This window comes from Taudactylus pleione, unplaced genomic scaffold (assembly GCF_031769625.1).
Source record: "Taudactylus pleione unplaced genomic scaffold, aTauple2 ptg000201l, whole genome shotgun sequence".
Taxonomy (NCBI): domain Eukaryota; kingdom Metazoa; phylum Chordata; class Amphibia; order Anura; family Myobatrachidae; genus Taudactylus; species Taudactylus pleione.
This window is the reverse complement of record NW_028284603.1, coordinates 27,173,868-27,184,713: the sequence shown is the minus strand read 5'-3', so window position 1 is coordinate 27,184,713 and position 10,846 is coordinate 27,173,868. Positions and strand designations below refer to the sequence as shown.

The 10,846-nt window shown below is 40.4% G+C and overlaps 1 protein-coding gene across 1 annotated transcript in view; it reads left to right on the top strand.

Annotated features, from left to right (window-relative positions):
• The first annotated feature begins 745 nt into the window (after positions 1 to 745).
• TRERF1 (transcriptional regulating factor 1) overlaps positions 746 to 10,846 on the top strand; it is a 164,340-nt gene continuing 154,239 nt past the window's right edge. The window contains exon 1 of the mRNA XM_088477531.1: positions 746 to 828. The gene's annotated coding sequence lies outside the window, so the exon portion shown is untranslated. The remainder of the gene's footprint in view (positions 829 to 10,846) is intronic.

The following is a 10,846-nucleotide window of genomic DNA, read 5'->3' as shown; positions in this document are numbered from 1 at the left end:
TGCAGACGGGATAATGCCGACACACTTGTAATGTTGTTTAAAGCAATTTAACTGTGTCGGCATTATAACTTTAAACATGATTGTAAAGCATCATATTTAAAGTTATAATGCCGACACGGTTTAAATGATTTAAACAACGTGTCGACATTCTCCCATCAGCATAATACTGTTGACGTATTGTCGACCACATAACTATTTCCTGCCCAGGTTACAAATGTATAGAGAAAAATCTTTAAAACACAGGACTGTCTCTGGAAATTAGCAACTATCCCTGAACACTATAACACTTCAGCACAACAAAGTCTGCAGTTGATATTGACTTCACATTATAAAAGCTGTAGCCTCTTCATTCCAGAGCTTTAATATGAATTTTTATTTTTTTTGTTTTGCTTCCTGATTGAATGATCACCTCCCACATTGCAGTTTCGAAACAGATAAAAAATTGACATGAAAGATAATTAAATTAACCAATCATGAGGCAACATTATCACAAACTGACAGGAGGAGAAAACACATATACAGACAGACAGCAACTGCAGAGAGGCCAATCCTGGGGCTGAGTACAGTAACCAATGAAGGGCAGGCCAGGCACACACCAATTGCCGGGCTCCTTACATCAAACTTCAGGAACTGGCTTTGGTTTCGAGATTGCTTGGCAGAAGGGGAGAGAATGATCTGCATGGCCAAAATACACAGTTCCCCCTGCAGCAGCTGAGTGCTAGCTCCCTGTGATATACTGCATACGGATATCTTTATTTATTACAAATGTCACCCCCCATGAAAGTAACTCCTGTTGGAAATTAAGTTTAAAAGACGAAGAAAAAAAAGGTAGTTTCTGATTATTATTATTATTTTTTATTTTTTTGTCAAATGTAATTTTTGTTTTATAGACAATACGTGTGTCCTGTGTATTGTGCATTGCAATAAATGTGAGACTGGTGATGCATTTGTTCCTGTAGCTTGCACACTCAGGACTGCAGCTTGCACACTCAGGGGCTGACCGGGGCACACTTGTTGCAGGCTGTACCAGGGAGAGCTGTCAGGTGCCACCTTTCGTGGCTGGCTGGGCTGCTGTTGCGTCTGTTAGGCGATACTGCTGCGACTGCGATCATATGCGACTGCGCTGACTTGCGACACTTCACACAAGTCCACGTTGCTGTCAAAAAGTGACATATGGAAATAACAGCGGGGCAGAGACTCCAACCTCAAGCAGCTTTTTGACAGTGTGGGGGTGGGGACAGTTCTTACTGGTTTACAATAGATCGGAGTACTGGGACTTTCACTTTAACTGGCAGAAGTGCACAAACGTAGCAGAGAGCTGATACGTTTGCAATCTTTATTGAAATATATATATATATAATTATATATATATATATATATATATATATATATATATGTAGATATAGATACACACATATTTACATATATACATATATATATATATATATATATATATATATATACATACATACACATATTTACACATATATATATATATACACATACACATAATATGGGTAAAACCGAGTTTCTTTATTATTTGCTGTGTAAATGCAAGTGCTGTCAATATAAATGTGCTTTGCAGAATTCTACAGCTGCAGTCTATTTTGAAGCAAGCTTTATATATATACATATATTTGTTACAGTTTTGCTTATTGTAACGCAGTCTAATACTCAAGAGGTTTTGAAGCTGCATATCTACCTGAAATGTTCCATTGTATGTAAATGCTATATGCACTCAAGTGTTAAAAATGCAGAGAGAATTATACGGTTTGCAGTGAAATGTGGAGTCATTTTGTCGACTGGTCACAAAACTCGATTTTCATGATTATTGGAATTTTTTGCAAGATTTTAGAAGGGCTTATGAGGATTGATTAAGTTACTTATTAATTAAATGAATGTGAGTCTTGCATTGATTACAGCAGGGCGGACACATAGGTGACCTGCTGGTTACATGCTTTATTGTTGCCCTTGACCATTTCTAATGACATTATATTTAATAGTATTCAGTCTGGGACTTTGCAGCAATTACATACATGCAGTCCCTATAATGTACATATGTAGATTTCAGGAATTTACACTGGACTTGAGGCATAATGTTTTAATTAAATTAAATATATATTTTTTTTTATTATAGATTTTGAGTGTGGATAAAAAATACACAAAAAGTTTTTAAGTCAGCAATTATTTTAATTGTAACATTTCTGTGCTAATCAAAATGTATTAAATAGCTAAGTATATATATATATATATATATATATATATATATAAAACAAACTCTGGCAGGGCCTACGTAGACGCCTTCGCTCATGTTAAAAATATGTGTAATTGTGTAGTTCTGACCTTTGACCAGCAGCAAGTGGCTATAGAAATATAGACATAAAGATTCTGTCAAGGTCACTGAAAACAGAATATAGATATTATTAAAGTCTTGCACATGTATTCTTCTACTAGAAATGGCACATATGTTAGTGGTATTGTTTGACCAGTTGGTGGTTCATTCTGTTCCCGGCTCTTTTTGGAACACTACTCAGGCCAGACAATAAATACAGTAAAAACCTCTCCACCTGAGGAGGAGTCAGAACTCCAAACAAGGAGGACTTTTTGGGGTTGATTCAATTAGCTGCGAGGCACTTCATCCAGCGGGAAAGTGCGGCTATTTGCTGCACTTCCAGTAGCTCCAAACTGGTGGCATTTTCTTTTCAGCCTGTTGGGCTGCGTAAAAAAAAATACGAGTCCGGGGCGAAATTGGGCTGTGAGGGGGGTGAGTTCAGTTGCCGTTGCCAGCGTTTCTACACTGTTACAGTGACAACCTTCCCACCTACTGCCTCGCAGCTAATTGAATTTACCCCTCTGTGTTCCTGGTGTTATTATACAGTTAAAATTATATACTAGTGATAATTTAGACCGATTGGTCTTGATTCAGAGTTGCACAACAAACCCGTCTGTGGACTGGTCTCGTGAATATTGCCAACATGCGCATGCGTCGAAGCTTGCATATGTAACTTAGGGGCATATGTATAAAGCTTGATGTGAGATAAAATTGTGACATATATATCACCAACCAGTCAGCTTCTAACTTACATTTTGCGGGCTGTGTTTAAGAAATGGTAGTTTGGAGCTGATTGGTTGGTGATATATATTTCACAATTTTATCTCACATCAAGCTTTGATACATATACCCAGGGCTGTAGCTAGGGTAGTGCGGCCGGTGACATCGCACAGGGCACCACAGGTCAGGGGGCGCTGTTTGGGCCTGTCAAATTTCTGTTTATTATCATCCTTGCTTGTAGCTTCCTCTTATTTCATCCCCACCATCTCCTGGCCTCTCCTATCTCTTCCCTGGCCCTTCCCCATGAAGCCATGACCCTTTTTTGGGTACCTTATGTCCCTTTGAAAAATAAGGGGGGCACCAATGCTCTTTCTTGCACAGGGCACCAAAAAGTCTAGTTACGGCTCTGCATATACCCCTTAGAGCAAATACAGGCAATTCTGAGTCGTACGGATTTCAGTTGTATCTTCACTCGCAGCTGAGTAGGCATAGCTGGATGACAACTTGGCGTTCGCACATACAGTAAGTAGTATGTCGTGTACCATTCAGAGGTAAGCATATGAAGAGATTAATTCTTGCACCAAGGATAGGGATGGTGCAAGTGAGTACTGATGATATATATGGCTACTTCTACAAGAGATCATTAATCCCTACACAGAAAGCATGCAAAGTACACATACTTTAAAATACACACTTGGACACAACAGGGGTGCACAAAAAAAGTGTATAGTGCACTCATGATCCTTACAGCATTCACATCATCGTGTGTACTGTCGTTGTGTTCCCTACAGTGTTTAACAATCCCTATCTTAAATAGCGTACAAGCCGAGCATAATGTGCAATGCAATTTTGTACTTGGTGCTGATTTACAAACATATCAATTTTATTTTTAGTAATGATAACGGCCAAAAAAAAAATGAAACTGCTCTCTCATCCCTCAACTTAATATATCATTGTCTATAACGGGTACAGCTGCTAAAAAAAAATAACAAAACGCTGTTGAAGGGAGGGAGAGCAGATAAAAAAAATATATTGGCACGTATCTCAGAGCTCTGTTCAGGAATGCAGCTTTATATTGTACTTTGACCTGATTTGTGTGTTCTATCCCTAGAAAGAGCATGACTGTTGTGATAGAATGCCGACTCTAACCTGATCACAAACATTATAACACCAGCGTCAGTCCCAACGGTTGTAAGGGCTGCGGCACATACGTTTTTTTTTTTAAATATGGGAGTTATTGTTATTTATGTATCTTTGTTTGAGCATATATAAAGTTCTTTGTGTTATTTGTAGAATCTTCTTACATTGAGCTCGATTCAATTCAACGCAAATTGAATAGCTCCGGGAAGGAGCTCCCCGGAGCTATTCAATTCAGGTCGTTGTTTTGCCGGAGAATGCCGGTTCTTTAGCCCCTCGTGCCTTAAACATGGTGTTTAGGCACCAGAACCGGCATTCTCCGACTAAACTGCCCGCGGGATGCTGTTTCCGCAGCACTAAGGGCAGAAAACAGCATCACGCCTGTAGTTTTGTCGGATTTCTGCTCGCACCCCAGGTGGGATGCGAGAAGAAATCCTTAGTCGGGCTTAACAGCGCACTGAATTGAATAGCTCCGGGAGCTCCTTCCCGGGGGTATATAATTCGCGTTGAATTGAATGGAGTTTGAGTTTTTTTGCATATTGAGCATTTTGGCGTATCCCAGAATATTTTTGGGTCAGTCAGCTATAAAAGCAGGCCTAAAAAGTATTGTTATATTCTTTTCATGAGTAAAACACAGAAAAAATGATAGCCTTGTGAGACGTGAACTGTTTATGTTTCTATAACTGAGCGTGAAATATAACCTTGAATTCCACAAACTCCATTTCTACTGTTGCATAATTTCTTGTTTACAAGGAGTACAGTGCCGTGGGTTACCGTGGAACCCTGGGATAATGCGGAGTACTTATAAAAGCGCCGTGGGTGGTGGCCCAGGACCAAATGAAATAATTTATGGTCAGTTCGATAGTCAAAACCAGTGCTGGTGGCTGCCAGTCATAAAATCTGTGGACAAACAGAAGTGCAATCCTGTCCACCACCACATAACTGACCCTAAGGATGACAATTTACTTTAATCATTTTTGCTCAATTTCTCAATATTAATTGTTTTGCCTAGAGGTGCCATGAAAATATGCTGATACTCTTCTAGGGTGCCGTGATTCAAGAATGTTTGGGTACCACTTCTATAGGAGATAATCCTGAAATCTGTGTGTTTTGCCTTAGCTAAAAGTTCTGCATTAAACTATGAAAACCTTTCTAAAAGATTTATGTAAAATAAGTGAGGGGGGTTTTTTTCTCAAAAGGGAGCTATCACAAAACTAAAAATAGACTTATTACAGCAAAATAATATTTGTTTTATTCTATTTGGTCATTATTGTCACAAATCAAAAGAAGTATAAATTGGACTTTAGCATAAACTCTATAGGATAGCACAGACGTTGTAATGGTTAGCATTACTGCCTCACAGCACTGAGGTCGTGGGCTCGATACCCACCATGGCCCTAACTGTGTGGCGTTTGTATATTCTCCCTGTGCTTGCGTGGGTTTCCTCCGGGTACTCCGTTTTCCTCCCACACTCCTAAAAATATACTGGTAGGTTAATTGGCTCCCAACAAAAAAATACCCCTAGTGTGTATGGGAGCATGTGATAGGGAATATAGATTGTAAGCTCCACTGGGGCAGGGACTGATGTGAATGGCCAAATATTCTCTGTAAAGCGCTGCGGAATATGTGTGCGCTATATAAATAACTGGTAATAAATAAATAAATACCTGTTTATGGAGCATGGACGAGGCAGCTGGTTGTGTCGGATTTTACCAAATATAACACCAGCAACTGCCAGGTCAGAATTCTAAAAATATTTTATAGCAAAGTTAATTTTTTGTTGTGATATTAAACTAGCACCACATAAAAAATTTATTAGTTTCCTGTAATATGCAAATAGTTTTTCATTAACTTAAAAAGCACTAATTTCCTCCGACAGTACATAGCTAAAAAGCATTAATTTAACATTGTATGTTGTGGGACAGATTCAATTTGGTAACTCTTTTTCATCTACATTAATTAATTTTAAAAACCTTCTTAAATTTGTAGTATAAATATTTACTATTTGCAGAACTTTTTTTCTGATGATACAACTAGTAAAAGAGTAAGAAATCAGTTAAATAAATTAAACAATTAATAAAATAAGCATCTTAAAACTTGCCCAGAGCATGGAAGCTACTATAAATCATGTATCAGCTTGTAACTTTAAGTGAGTACCGGCACCTTTTTTCATAAAAATAGAAGCATTGGCTATTTTATTGTCCATATCTGAAAGTCACTGTTTGTGACGTGAGCTCTTGATGAAGGCCTATTGGGGGTAAAGAAGGGAGTTTGGATTTGTTTACATTTTTTTTAGATAAAATATACTTTCCTGCAATGCATTGCTAATTTAATTACGTTTATTTTATTTATCTTTTGGAAAAAGGAAGGCTTCAGACCCTGCTGGTTATTTAATAACATAATGTAATGTTCTCGAAAACATCAACCAGTCAGATTATAGATGTAATTTCTCTAGCACAATTTAGATAATGAAAGCTAACATCTGATTGGTAGCTGTGGGTTACAGCACATTTGTGTGCATTGCATTATGTTTTGAAATAAGCCTTTGAATTCCCAAACCATGACTATTGTGGATTTAAAGGCCGCAATTCAATTGTGTTTTCGCACCTGGTCTCCCGTTTAGATCGCGGGGCGAGATTCAATTGATTAGAATATCGCCCCGATCGCGCCCAATGAGGTCGGCTTAAAACTGCTACACCCGACCAAAGTGCTGGGCGCGACCACGAAAAATGCCGTTTGGGCGGCTAAACGGGTCACTTTTCGCCCATTTCGGCTCGCTCTTCCCGGGGGTGCAAGCTGAAATGCTGGTGCCAGCAGCTGATCACACCCGACAGAAGCGACAATTGAATAGCTCCGTCAGGCGCGTAGGTGGCTGCAACAAATTGAATTGCGCCCAAAGTGTCAATTTCCTGAATTACTTCTCATGTACTGAGGGCCTGATTCAGACCCAGACACTATTTGCGGTCGCTCGATGGCTAAAAGGGGCCGGCTATTTAAATCATGTGCTCGCACTGCATCGCGTAAAGCCACCCACTAAGTAATAGCGAGCGGCCGCACTATGCGCTCGCACCAGTATAAAGACGCCCCTTTGCCACTCACAACACACTTCCTCTCCGGCAGTTGTAGGATTAATCGGCAACATCGAGAGCCATCGGAGCTGCTTGCAGCGCTTGTGGTAGCCTTTTCCCACCGCAACATTGCGAGCAGTTCAGGCTAAAATACAACCCAGTGACGTGTGTAATGACGCTAATTTGCTAATTATGCACACCCATTAAACTCCTTTCTGACGGTCGGGCACGCCTGCGTTCGCACATCCACACCCCCGTTTACAAGCACCTTCCCCTGTTACCACCCACAAACGGCACTATCTGTCACTCAAAATAGCGGCCCGACTGCGGGCTACGGGCAAGCACTTTCCCATCGCAATGACTGGTTCACGCACACGCATTGCGAATCATACGCATGCGCAGATTGCGAAAAATCTCTCAATGCGAGCAAGCGCAGCATAGCGTCCGGGTCTGAATCAGGCCCTGAGACTGTAATGCATTTAAGTGGCCTTTATTGTGATACCAATTTGTTAACTACTGAGGTACTGAATATAATCTGAGACATATAAATAAAATACTCTGGTACCTGTACCTAAATGACTGTTTCAAATACCCTGAAATGGATTAAGGTAACCTATGTAGCGCACCCAAAATGGCTGCCTCCCCTGGTAACTTTCGTTGGTGGGTTATGTAACCTGTGGAATTTATTACCCAAAATGGCTGCACTAACCCTGAAAAATGTTCATTGTCCCTGTTCACTATGTTCATTGTTTTGTTGGTTTGTTTTCTTCTTGCTGTAATACTAAAGCTCTGTGCTATGCATTCGATGCTTGTAAAGTGACTTTGAGTCCTGCTGGAGAAAAGCGCTATATAAATAAATGAATATTATTAAATGAGCGTGGTATATACTCAGACTCTTGTGTCTCTATGTACCTAGATTCCTGGTACCCTGTAATATTGAGGTATTGCATATAATGCAGCTGAGAGGTGATGCAGGATTTCAACACAGGGAATAGGGGAGGATGCGACATTCATCACAATATCCCCACTTTGCCTTCGGTCCCTCGCTCAGCTCCCTGAATCTTTCTCTGATCATGCCCCCATAGGAAGGTTATTAAGGGTCACCTGGGAGAGGCATCACTTCTTTACCATCCGTGTTCACTAACGGTCATTGATCAGTAGAGTAAGCAAGGAGTTAGTGCGCACTGACATTATAAGGATCACTAAGTATTTTTATTCAATCCCGCAAAATAGTCGTGGTCGCTGCCGCCGCCAATCTGCTCTAGAAGAAAGAGGGTCAGGAATTCAATCCTGGTCAGTTTATTCTGCAGTGATAGATGTGCCCCCTTTTGCTTTGTTACCAAATTAACACATAATGGGTGGGACGTACAAAAGGGGAAAATGCTGTAACAACCCCCCCCAAAAATGCAGTTTTCGGGTGTTTTACCGCATTTCCCATATGTACAAAGCTTTATCCCGATGGGTAACGCCATCTTCAGCTGGTGTTACCCAATAGAAGCCAATGGGCTTTTCATTGGGACACCTTCGGCATGTACCCATACCGAAGGTGTCCCTATTGGGTGGGATGTACTAAGCATTGCATCCGCGATACGGTACATCCCGCCCAATTGGTTTTTAAAAAAAAAACTTCTTGTGAGTTAAGGTAAAATTGAGATTTTGTATATTAAGCTATGAAAAGATTGTTGGGTACGGTGACCCATTAGAATAAAGCATTGTTCTTACATGTTTTTTCGCAAAACTATTTTGCAAGTTCTAAATTTATCATAGTGTACAGCCCGCTTTATTCTCATTTCGATAGATGTTTCTTTCAGTTGTCATTTATGCATTTGTTACAAGGTGGTGATTCTTTGTTTAAGTAACTACAGAGGCGCCCAGTTACATCGTGGCTGATCGCGCCACAAAGGTGCGCACGCACCGCGCCATACGATTCCCCATGACGACATACGCCACGCTACGTTATGGTGCACACTGCAATAGCACCATGCATTTCTATGGAGGCGTGGTCACGTACGCAGTGCGTGTATCCGCTCACGTACGCGCGTCTTGCATTACGCGTGGCGCCCGATTGGCAACAATATAGCTGGACATAACTGTAGAAATGTATTACGTAGTCTCAGCAAACTACACACCATACACACCAGGATGCCAGGTTCATTTTAATAGAAGTCATTAAACAAAACTTTACTGGACTTGCCACTCCCAAATTCAGTAGAGCATCTGTCCTCATTTTTACACTTGCCTGCATAAGAACGCTCTCACAATGCATGCTTATAGTCTGAATGCTTACTGTGAACCAGGAACACCTACATCCTGAAAGTAACATTAACATATGAAACATTTTTTTTGTTTTTTTATTTACATTTATGGTCTTTTATATTAAGCAGCATGTATTGCATTTTATGCTGATGGCAGCTGCACTACCATCTAGGAAAATATTTTATTTATGTGCCCCCTGCCCCTAGTCAATTTCTGAGAAAGACAGCTGCATGTGTAATACAGACTCGGCATACAGTGTGTATGCTATACATAAACCAGTAACATGTATGTGCCAGGTGTATGTATACTTGCATCCAGATACACATACAAGGGTGGATCCAAAAGTCGGTGGCCATGAAAAACAGAGAAATTTAAGTTCAAATGGCATTTATTTTTATCTTTCGACATAGTCTCCATTTATTTCAATACACTTCTCCCATCGATGCTCCAACCTCTTGATTCCGTGCAGGAAAAAGTCTGGTGATTGGTCCTCAAACCAGTCTTGTACAGCAGTCATGACATCGTTATCAGACGCAAAAGTCTTCCCACGAATGTGTATTTCAGTAGGCGTCATCCTCTTCTTTTGCATATATTCAATGACGGCTCAAAATTCAGTTTACTTTATTCTTCCGGATTCTCCATTTTTCAACTTTTTGTGATGTTCTATTTAATTATTCAATAACTGCAAAAATAAAAGAAGAATTGTGCTGTAGTTTTCCACAGTGTTCTGCTAAGACCCCCAGTGCATACATACAGAAAATCAATACGGGGCGACATCTACCACTACGTCAGGATACAGGCTTTTGGATCCACTCTCTTACACCCAAAATGGTCATATAAGCATAAAACTTATTTAATAATTGTTTTCATAACAAAAAATACATTCGCTGTTTCATGTTATTTAAAAAAAAAAAACCCTCTGTAATACAGCAGATATTATAGTGCTTCTTGTGTACGAACGAAAGTAGCACAAAAACAAATTCTCGAGTATACTCGAGTATAAGTCGACCCGAATATAAGCCGAGGTACCTACTTTTACCACAAAAAACTGGGAAAACTTATTGACTTGAGTATGAGCCTAGGGTGGGAAATGGCAGCAGCTGGTAGTGCCCCAGTAGTAATTCCCCCTGGTTGTGCCCCCAGTAGTAATTCCTCCTGGTAGTGCCCCCAGTGGTAATCCCCCCTTTCAGTGCCTCCAGTAGTAATTCCCCTCTGGTAGTGCCCCCAGTGGTAATCCCTCCCTTTTAGTGCCCCCAGTAGTAATCCCCCCCTGGTAGTACCCCCAGTGGTAATCTCCACTTTTAGTGCACCCTGTAGTAATCCCCCCCTGGTA